General features: G+C 54.6%; 1 non-coding gene across 1 annotated transcript; it reads left to right on the top strand.

The window, feature by feature from the left end:
• The first annotated feature begins 9443 nt into the window (after positions 1-9443).
• LOC121601777 lies at positions 9444-9601 on the top strand. The gene has a single exon (XR_006006189.1). It is a non-coding gene; the product is annotated as a 5.8S ribosomal RNA (ribosomal RNA).
• Positions 9602-9933: the final 332 nt, after the last annotated feature.

The raw sequence follows: 9933 nt of genomic DNA, 5'->3' as shown, positions 1-9933 counted from the left end.
ATATCGCGGCATGGCTAAGGGGAAACCCCGGCAGCCCCCTCAGCAGCAGCAGCAGCAGCAGGAACACCAGCAGCAGCAACAACAACAGCAGCAGCAGCGGCAGCCACAGCGACAGGCGGCCGCCGGCACGCAGCAGCAACAACAGCAGCAGCAGCGGCAGCCACAGCGACAGGCGGTCGCCGGCACGCAGCAGCAGCAGCAACAGCGTATGCAGCAGCAACAACACCAGCAGCGGCCAACTGCTGTACAGGCGCAGCGTAGCGAGCAGTTGCGCCAGGAGCGACGGCGTCCAGCACGCCCTCGGCAGGACCAGCTCATATTTGAGCCGGCCGAGGGCTGCTCGTACAGGGCGCTATTCGAAAACATACGCCTAAACCCGCGATTGGCCGATGAGAACAAGGGAGTCGAGCAGGGCTACCGCACGTCGCGGGACTTCCTTCGCCTCTCGCTCAAAAAGGATGCAGACGCCGCTGCGTTGCTACAGCGCATCCAGACGGAGGTGGGCGATCTGGCCACTGGACGGATTATTACGGAGATGGCTGAGGTCCTCATATCCGGAATCGACATGTTGGCCAAGAAGGAGGATGTAGAACGCGGTCTGCAGCGGGCGCTGGAGCGCACAGCAATTGCAGCAACAACATCCATGTGGGAGCGTCGCGACGGGACGCAACGTGCTCGTGTCCGACTGCCACGGAAAGACGCTGACCTCCTTCTGGACAAGCGTATCATAGTCGGACATTCGGTGTGCCTGGTACGCAGTGCCCCAAAACAACAGCGAAGCGCGGTTCGCTGTTTCCGCTGCTTGGAGCGCGGCCATACCACAACAGAATGCACCGGCGTGGATCGATCCAGCCTGTGCCTGCGCTGCGGAGCTGCTGATCATCGAGCGGCGTCATGCACTTCGGACCCGAAGTGCATTGTCTGCGGCGGCCCACATCGCATCGCCGCCCCCATGTGCAAAGGACCGCCATCACAATGCTGAACATCCTGCAGTTCAACTCCAATCATTGTGAGAACGCCCAGGACCTGGCGTTGCACGTGATGACCACCGAGGGTCTCGACGTTCTGCTCTTGTCCGAGCCCTATTGCGTACCGCGCAATAACGGCAATTGGGTGACGGACGAGAGTAAGACGGTTGCCATCGTCGTAAACGGCAACCGGCTGCCGATACAGCGTATCAGGCACCGTCAGACCCTCGGTGTGGTTGCTGCCGACGTGGGAGGAGTAACAATTGTGAGCTGCTACGTGTCGCCGCAGACGGGAGTCCCCGAGTTCCGGAGTGTTATGGAGAAAATTGACCTGATCGTCCGCGGGTGCAGCCGGGTTCTCCTGGCCGGCGATTTCAACGCCATGCACCTTGACTGGGGAAGCAGCAGGACTTGCCCGAAGGGCTTGGAGCTTCTCCAGTTGGCGGACAACCTCGGGCTGGTGCTACTGAACAAGGCAGACTGCCTACCAACGTTCAAGGGGAACCGAGTGGGCACAACTCGGTTCCCGCCCAGCCGACCGGACGTTACATTCGCAAGCAGTGCGATAAGCCGTCTCGACCCGCGCGAAGACAGCGCCCGAGGCTGGCGCGTGCCCGACGTGGTTACGCTGAGCGACCACCGATACGTCCGGTACGAGGTTGGCGTGAGTCCACCACCAACGAGGGATCGGGCAGCACGGCGTGGACAGCGCCCGGCCCGTGTAAGCAACGCCGGTACGCGCTGGAAGACCAGTCAGTTTGACTCCCAGCTTTTCGGGAAAGCGCTGGCCATGATTGGGTTCGCCCGTCAAGCTAACAGCGTCGAAAGCTTGGTTGAGTCGCTGACCAGCGTCTGCGACGAGACGATGTCGCGGGTCTTCCCAGCGCAGGACCACACAGGTCGGCCAGCTTACTGGTGGACTCCGGCGATTCAGGCAATGATCGACGAGCTCTCCAGAAAGGAGCAGATGGCGAGGAGAACAATCCCGCTGGAAGAGCAGCTCCATACGGAACTCTTAGCTGCCAGAGAAAGCCTTCGGAAGGCTATTCGTGTGAGTAAGAACGAGGCGTTCGACCGGTTCTTGCTGTCGATCAGGGAGGATGAAACCGGAAACTTTTTCCGGAAGGTCTTCCACTGGTTCCAGGCGGCCCGCTCAGCCCCGGAACGCGATCCAGCAGAACTGCGGCGAATTGTCGACGCCTTGTTCCCGGTTCATCCGCCGGTAGAGTGGCCTGATCTCCGAGTTGGCAACATGGCGCCGCTCCGATCGATCGGCCTGACCGAGCTGGAGAATATAGCAGCCAGCATGCACCCGCGGAAGGCTCCTGGGCTTGATGGAGTACCGAACGCCGCACTTACGGTTGCTCTCAGGCAGCAACCGGAGCCCTTCCGCCGGGTGTTTCAGGAGTGCCTGGACACGTCCTGCTTTCCGCAGCCGTGGAAAAAGCAGCGACTGGTGCTCCTGCCAAAGCCAGGCAAGTCACCGGGCGAACCGTCGTCCTTTCGCCCGATTTGCCTGCTAGACAATACGGGCAAGGCTTTGGAGCGGCTGCTATTGAACCGGCTCAACGAATACATCGAGGATCCTGAGAGTCCGCAACTGTCTGAGCAGCAGTTCGGATTCCGGCGAGGGCGATCGACTCTGCAGGCTATACAGCAAGTCGTGGACGCGGGACGAAGGGCGAAGTCCTTTGGAAGGACAAACAACCGTGACCGGCGCTGCCTCATGGTTGTGGCCTGGACGTCCGTAACGCGTTCAATACGGCTAGCTGGCAGAGCATCGCCGAGGCGCTCCAGGCGAAGGGAGTCCCCGTGCAGTTGTGCCGCATACTGCAGGACTACTTCGCCGACAGGGAGCTCACGTACGACACGGCGGACGGGCCGGTTACCCGCCGAGTATCGGCAGGTGTTCCACAGGGGTCCATATTGGGCCCCACATTGTGGAACATTATGTACGACGGCGTGCTAGCCGTAGAGCTCCCTGAGGGCGCCTCCATCGTGGGATTCGCCGACGATCTTGCGATCCTGGCAGCGGGGACAACACCGGAGCACGCAGCAGCGATTGCGGAAGAAGCGGTGGTAGCAGTCAACGGCTGGATGATGCAGCACCATCTCTCCCTGGCACCGGAGAAAACGGAGCTGCTGATGGTGTCGAGCAAACGCAGCGGGTATAGAAATATCCCAGTTACCATCTGTGGAGTGGAAGTGCGCTCGAAGCGGTCGATCCGCTACTTGGGGGTCATGCTTCACGACCACCTGTCGTGGCGCCCACACGTCGAGATGGTCGCGGACAAGGCCCTCCGTGTGGTGCGAGCGTTGCGTGGCGTCATGCGCAACCACAGCGGCCCCCAAGTGAGCAAGCGGAAGCTGCTCGCCGCAGTGGCCGCGTCCATCATCCGCTACGGCGCACCCGTCTGGGCAGAAGCCGCGGACCTGCAGTGGTGCAGGCGGATTTTGGACCGCGTGCAACGGCCCCTGGCCCAGGGCATCACGAGCGCCTTCCACTCCACCAGCTGCGAGGTAGCGGTGGTTTTGGCCGGAGAACTGCCCTACCACCTCCTGGTGAAGGAAGACGCCCGCTGCTATAACCGACTGCAGTTAAGCCCGGACAGCAGTCGAGAGGCGATTCGCCAGGAGGAGAAGGAGGCATCACAGCAGCTGTGGCAGCAGCAGTGGGACGACGAGGCGGCGCAGAACACCAGCCGCTATGTACGTTGGGCCCACCGACAAGTGCCAGACGTGCGCCTGTGGACGGGACGGAAGCACGGGGAGGTAGACTTCTACCTCTCGCAGGTATTGAGTGGACACGCATTCGTCCACGAATTCCTCCATGTGTTCGGGTTCGCTCCGTCCCCGGACTGTCCCAGGTGCGCAGGGTCGGTCGAGTCGGTGGCCCACGTACTCTTCGTGTGTCCCCGCTTCGCGGATGTTCGGGCGGAACTATTGAACGGCGTCGACGAGGACAACATCGGCAGTCGTCTGCTGGAGAGCGCGGAGTCGTGGGACCGCATCCAGCAAGCGGCTCGGCGGATCCTCTCCGTGCTGCAGGAGGACTGGCGGCAGGAGCAGCTTACCTTGGCAGTCGCTGAGGCTGCTCAGCCAGATCCAGCAGCCAGCCCGCCCGTGGACATGGCGGAGGCAGAGCGGAGACTGCTGAGGCGACGGGAGGTGCGCAACCGCAGCGCCCGGCGAATGCGGCAGCGGCGTCGGCAGGAGCGGCTCGGCGAGAACGAGGTCGTCCCTGCAATTTTGGCACGCGCAGCGGCCAATGACGCAGCGGCCAACGACGCAGCGGAGTCAACAGGGGAGGTTGAGGAGGAGGAGGTCAGCCCTCCAGAGCCGCCAATCCCCCCGCGCAGCCGGGGATTGCCTCCCTCCCCACGCACGATGGAGATGCGGCGACTGCGGCGTAACTTTATGCAGCTCCAATACCGGGAAAGGCGTCGGGCCGGAGTGCTAGGAGCTGTTCCGCAGGGTCGCCAACGACGTGGGCGACTACCACCATCTGCAGCGGAAGTGGAGCGGCGTCGCATTAACCGGCGGCAGAGAGAGAGGCAGCGGCGGCTGGAGCAACGGCAAGCGGAGGTCGAGGCTCAGCCTCCCCCGCGGGACGAGCTGCCGAGCTCCCAGCTTGCCGAACGAAGAAGCAGCCTCACAGATGACGAGCGAGCTGCCGTAACATCGGCGAACGTGTCCGCGCGCTGACGCAGCTCTGTGAAGATACGGTGAAACCTGCAAGGATTAGGACAAGGACAACGGTTACCGGAACATATTTAATGTTAAAAAGGCGGCAACGAAAACCTTTCACGAAAGGAAAAATAGTGAAAAAAAAGTTTTTTGAATTCAAATAAATAAAGAGAAAGGCCCAAACGGGCGGAATTCCCGGCGGGGGGAAATCCGTTAGTGGTAACCCCCCGCCGGTAGGAGCGGGGTTCTTTCGGGAAACAATGGTCCTCAATAAAGAACTCTTGAAGAATTTAAAAAAAAGAAGTGGAGCTTGCGGCTTAATTTGACTCAACACGGGAAAACTTACCAGGTCCGAACTTATTGAGGTAAGACAGATTGATAGCTCTTTCTCAAACTTAAGGGTAGTGGTGCATGGCCGTTCTTAGTTCGTGGAATGATTTGTCTGGTTAATTCCGATAACGAACGCGACTCAGTCAAGCTAACTAGAACGCTGTCAGTAGTGTGCCTCCGGGCGCACCTGACGTTAGGAGTGGCGGGTGTCCTCACGGGTGCCCGTCACTTAGTTTGCCCTGCTTAGCGGGACAACTTGTGTTTAGCAAGATGAGATTGAGCGATAACAGGTCCGTGATGCCCTTAGATGTTCTGGGCTGCACGCGTGCTACAATGTGAGCAGCAGCGTGTTCTCGCCTTATGGCGCCCCCATTCCGAGAGGAACGGGAAATCACCCAAATGCTCATTTAGTAGGGATTGGGGACTGCAATGGTCCCCATGAACCTGGAATTTCTAGTAAGTGCTAGTCATTAGCTAGCGCTGATTACGTCCCTGCCCTTTGTACACACCGCCCGTCGCTACTACCGATGGATTATTTAGTGAGGTCTCTGGAGGCACACCTTCCGCGATTCCTTCGTGAGTTGCAGTTGGCACGGCCGAAGTTGACCGAACTTGATGATTTAGAGGAAGTAAAAGTCGTAACAAGGTTTCCGTAGGTGAACCTGCGGAAGGATCATTAACGTGGTTATAATGAGTTATAACGAGGTTGGAGTGTTATGTTGGAGGTCGAGTGCGCTGCTTACCAAACTTTGAACGCGGTAACTTGCACTCGGCGCTGACATGCACGGCAAAACCTCAGTCTTGATATGTGCGGGGAGTTCCTTAAGGTTCTCTCTCCCGGAGATCGTCACTATCCGGGACGTACATTCATTTGTACCTGCATTTGCGTAAGCTTATGTAGAGAGCATATCAAGACGGGACGTGTTGTGTTGGTGGTCGAGTGCGTTGCATACCAAACTTTGAACGCGGTAACTTGTACTCGGCGCCTACACGCACTCCCTAACTGGTGCTTGGCCGTTCTTAACTATTGGTCTTGATATGTGCGGGGAGTTCCTTAAGGTTCTTCCTCCCGGAGATCGTCATTATCCGGGACGTACATTCATTTGTACCTGCATTAGCGCACGCTTTTGTAGAGAGCATATCAAGACGGGGAAAGGTTATGTTGGAGGTCGAGTGCGCTGCTTACCAAACTTTGAACGCGGTAACTTGCACTCGGCGCCGACATGGACACTTCCCTACTTACGGGTTAAGTTGTGAGTTATATTCAGTGTTTTATACACGTCTCGCAGAGAGACAGGTGATTGGCCGTTCTTAACTATTTGTCTTGATATGTGCGGGGAGTTCCTTAAGGTTCTTCCTCCCAGAGATCGTCACTATCTGGGACGTACATTAATTTGTACCTGCATTAGCGCACGCTTTTGTAGAGAGCATATCAAGACGTGAAGTGTTATGTTGGAGGTCGAGTGCGCTGCTTACCAAACTTTGAACGCGGTAACTTGTACTCGGCACCGACATGGACACTTCCAAACCCAAGGAATGAGTTGTGAGTTTTACTAAGAGAAACAGGTAATTGGCAGCGTTACCTATAATTCTTGATATGTGCGGGGAGTTCCTTAAGGTTCTTCCTCCCAGAGATCGTCACTATCTGGGACGTACATTCATTTGTACCTACATAGGCACACGCTTTTGTAGAGAGCATATCAAGACGTGAAGGGTTATGTTGGAGGTCGAGTGCGCTGCTTACCAAACTTTGAACGCGGTAACTTGTACTCGGCACCGACATGGACACTTCCAAACCCAAGGAATGAGTTGTGAGTTTTACTAAGAGAAACAGGTGATTGGCAGCGTTACCTATAATTCTTGATATGTGCGGGGAGTTCCTTAAGGTTCTTCCTCCCAGAGATCGTCACTATCTGGGACGTACATTAATTTGTACCTGCATTAGCGCACGCTTTTGTAGAGAGCATATCAAGACGTGAAGGGTTATGTTGGAGGTCGAGTGCGCTGCTTACCAAACTTTGAACGCGGTAACTTGTACTCGGCACCGACATGGACACTTCCAAACCCAAGGAATGAGTTGTGAGTTTTACTAAGAGCAACAGGTAATTGGCAGCGTTACCTATAATTCTTGATATGTGCGGGGAGTTCCTTAAGGTTCTTCCTCCCAGAGATCGTCACTATCTGGGACGTACATTAATTTGTACCTGCATTAGCGCACGCTTTTGTAGAGAGCATATCAAGACGTGAAGTGTTATGTTGGAGGTCGAGTGCGCTGCTTACCAAACTTTGAACGCGGTAACTTGTACTCGGCACCGACATGGACACTTCCAAACCCAAGGAATGAGTTGTGAGTTTTACTAAGAGAAACAGGTAATTGGCAGCGTTACCTATAATTCTTGATATGTGCGGGGAGTTCCTTAAGGTTCTTCCTCCCAGAGATCGTCACTATCTGGGACGTACATTAATTTGTACCTACATAGGCACACGCTTTTGTAGAGAGCATATCAAGACGTGAAGTGTTATGTTGGAGGTCGAGTGCGCTGCTTACCAAACTTTGAACGCGGTAACTTGTACTCGGCACCGACATGGACACTTCCAAACCCAAGGAATGAGTTGTGAGTTTTACTAAGAGAAATAGGTGATTGGCCGTTCTCACCTATAATTCTTGATATGTGCGGGGAGTTCCTTAAGGTTCTTCCTCCCAGAGATCGTCACTATCTGGGACGTACATTAATTTGTACCTGCATTAGCGCACGCTTTTGTAGAGAGCATATCAAGACGTGAAGGGTTATGTTGGAGGTTGAGTGCGCTGCTTACCAAACTTTGAACGCGGTAACTTGTACTCGGCACCGACATGGACACTTCCAAACCCAAGGAATGAGTTGTGAGTTTTACTAAGAGAAACAGGTAATTGGCAGCGTTACCTATAAGTCTTGATATGTGCGGGGAGTTCCTTAAGGTTCTTCCTCCCAGAGATCGTCACTATCTGGGACGTACATTAATTTGTACCTGCATTAGCGCACGCTTTTGTAGAGAGCATATCAAGACGTGAAGGGTTATGTTGGAGGTCGAGTGCGCTGCTTACCAAACTTTGAACGCGGTAACTTGTACTCGGCACCGACATGGACACTTCCAAACCCAAGGAATGAGTTGTGAGTTTTACTAAGAGAAATAGGTGATTGGCCGTTCTCACCTATAAGTCTTGATATGTGCGGGGAGTTCCTTAAGGTTCTTCCTCCCAGAGATCGTCACTATCTGGGACGTACATTAATTTGTACCTGCATTAGCGCACGCTTTTGTAGAGAGCATATCAAGACGTGAAGTGTTATGTTGGAGGTCGAGTGCGCTGCTTACCAAACTTTGAACGCGGTAACTTGTACTCGGCACCGACATGGACACTTCCAAACCCAAGGAATGAGTTGTGAGTTTTACTAAGAGAAACAGGTAATTGGCAGCGTTACCTATAATTCTTGATATGTGCGGGGAGTTCCTTAAGGTTCTTCCTCCCAGAGATCGTCACTATCTGGGACGTACATTAATTTGTACCTACATAGGCACACGCTTTTGTAGAGAGCATATCAAGACGTGAAGGGTTATGTTGGAGGTCGAGTGCGCTGCTTACCAAACTTTGAACGCGGTAACTTGTACTCGGCACCGACATGGACACTTCCAAACCCAAGGAATGAGTTGTGAGTTTTACTAAGAGAAATAGGTAATTGGCCGTTCTACCTATAATTCTTGATATGTGCGGGGAGTTCCTTAAGGTTCTTCCTCCCAGAGATCGTCACTATCTGGGACGTACATTAATTTGTACCTGCATTAGCGCACGCTTTTGTAGAGAGCATATCAAGACGTGAAGGGTTATGTTGGAGGTCGAGTGCGCTGCTTACCAAACTTTGAACGCGGTAACTTGTACTCGGCACCGACATGGACACTTCCAAACCCAAGGAATGAGTTGTGAGTTTTACTAAGAGAAATAGGTGATTGGCCGTTCTCACCTATAAGTCTTGATATGTGCGGGGAGTTCCTTAAGGTTCTTCCTCCCAGAGATCGTCACTATCTGGGACGTACATTAATTTGTACCTGCATTAGCGCACGCTTTTGTAGAGAGCATATCAAGACACGGGACGTGTTGTGTTGGAGGTCGAGTGCGCTGCTTACCAAACTTTGAACGCGGTAACTTGTACTCGGCGCCGGCATGGACACGCCCAAACCCTAGTCTTGATGTGTGCGGGAAGTTCCTTAAGGTTCTTCCTCCCAGAGATCGTCACTATCTGGGACGTGCATTAATTTGTACCTACTCTAGCGCACGCTTTTGTAGAGAGCATATCAAGACGTCTCGTAAGAGACAACACTTGTACTTGTACAAGTTTGAGTAACCCATTGTTGCAGGTCGAGTGTGTTGCATACCAAACTTTGAACGCGGTTACGCCACTCGGCGCCGAAAGGCACTCTTTAAACCCTAGGCAGGGGATCACTCGGCTCATGGATCGATGAAGACCGCAGCTAAATGCGCGTCATAATGTGAACTGCAGGACACATGAACATTGATAAGTTGAACGCATATGGCGCATCGGACGTTTAATCCCGACCGATGCACACATTCTTGAGTGCCTACTAATTACCAAAGTCTCATTTAGTTAACTACAGTGGCCGTCCGCGAAGGTGCCCGGGTCATCCGACGCACTGGGCGGTCGCTGTGCATAATGACGTGCTTGGTCCCCGTCTGCGGGTCCTCGGGCGTTGAAAGTGGACACTCTCGAGCGTATGTTGGATGCGTTTCGTGTTGGTGGTGTTTGATGCGTAGGGTTTGTGGTGTGTGTCAAGCCGCATGGTTCGAACTAATGCTACGTCGTTCCCGATGGCCACCGGCAGTCTACTCTCCAGGCTAAAGTCGGCTCGTCTAGGGATTCGGAAAGCTAAGTCGCTGTAACTCATGTGGCCCATA

The sequence above is a fragment of the Anopheles merus genome, unplaced genomic scaffold, assembly GCF_017562075.2.
Source record: "Anopheles merus strain MAF unplaced genomic scaffold, AmerM5.1 LNR4000178, whole genome shotgun sequence".
Classification (NCBI taxonomy): domain Eukaryota; kingdom Metazoa; phylum Arthropoda; class Insecta; order Diptera; family Culicidae; genus Anopheles; species Anopheles merus.
Note: the sequence above shows the minus strand (reverse complement) of the source record. Positions and strands in the feature narration are given on the sequence as shown.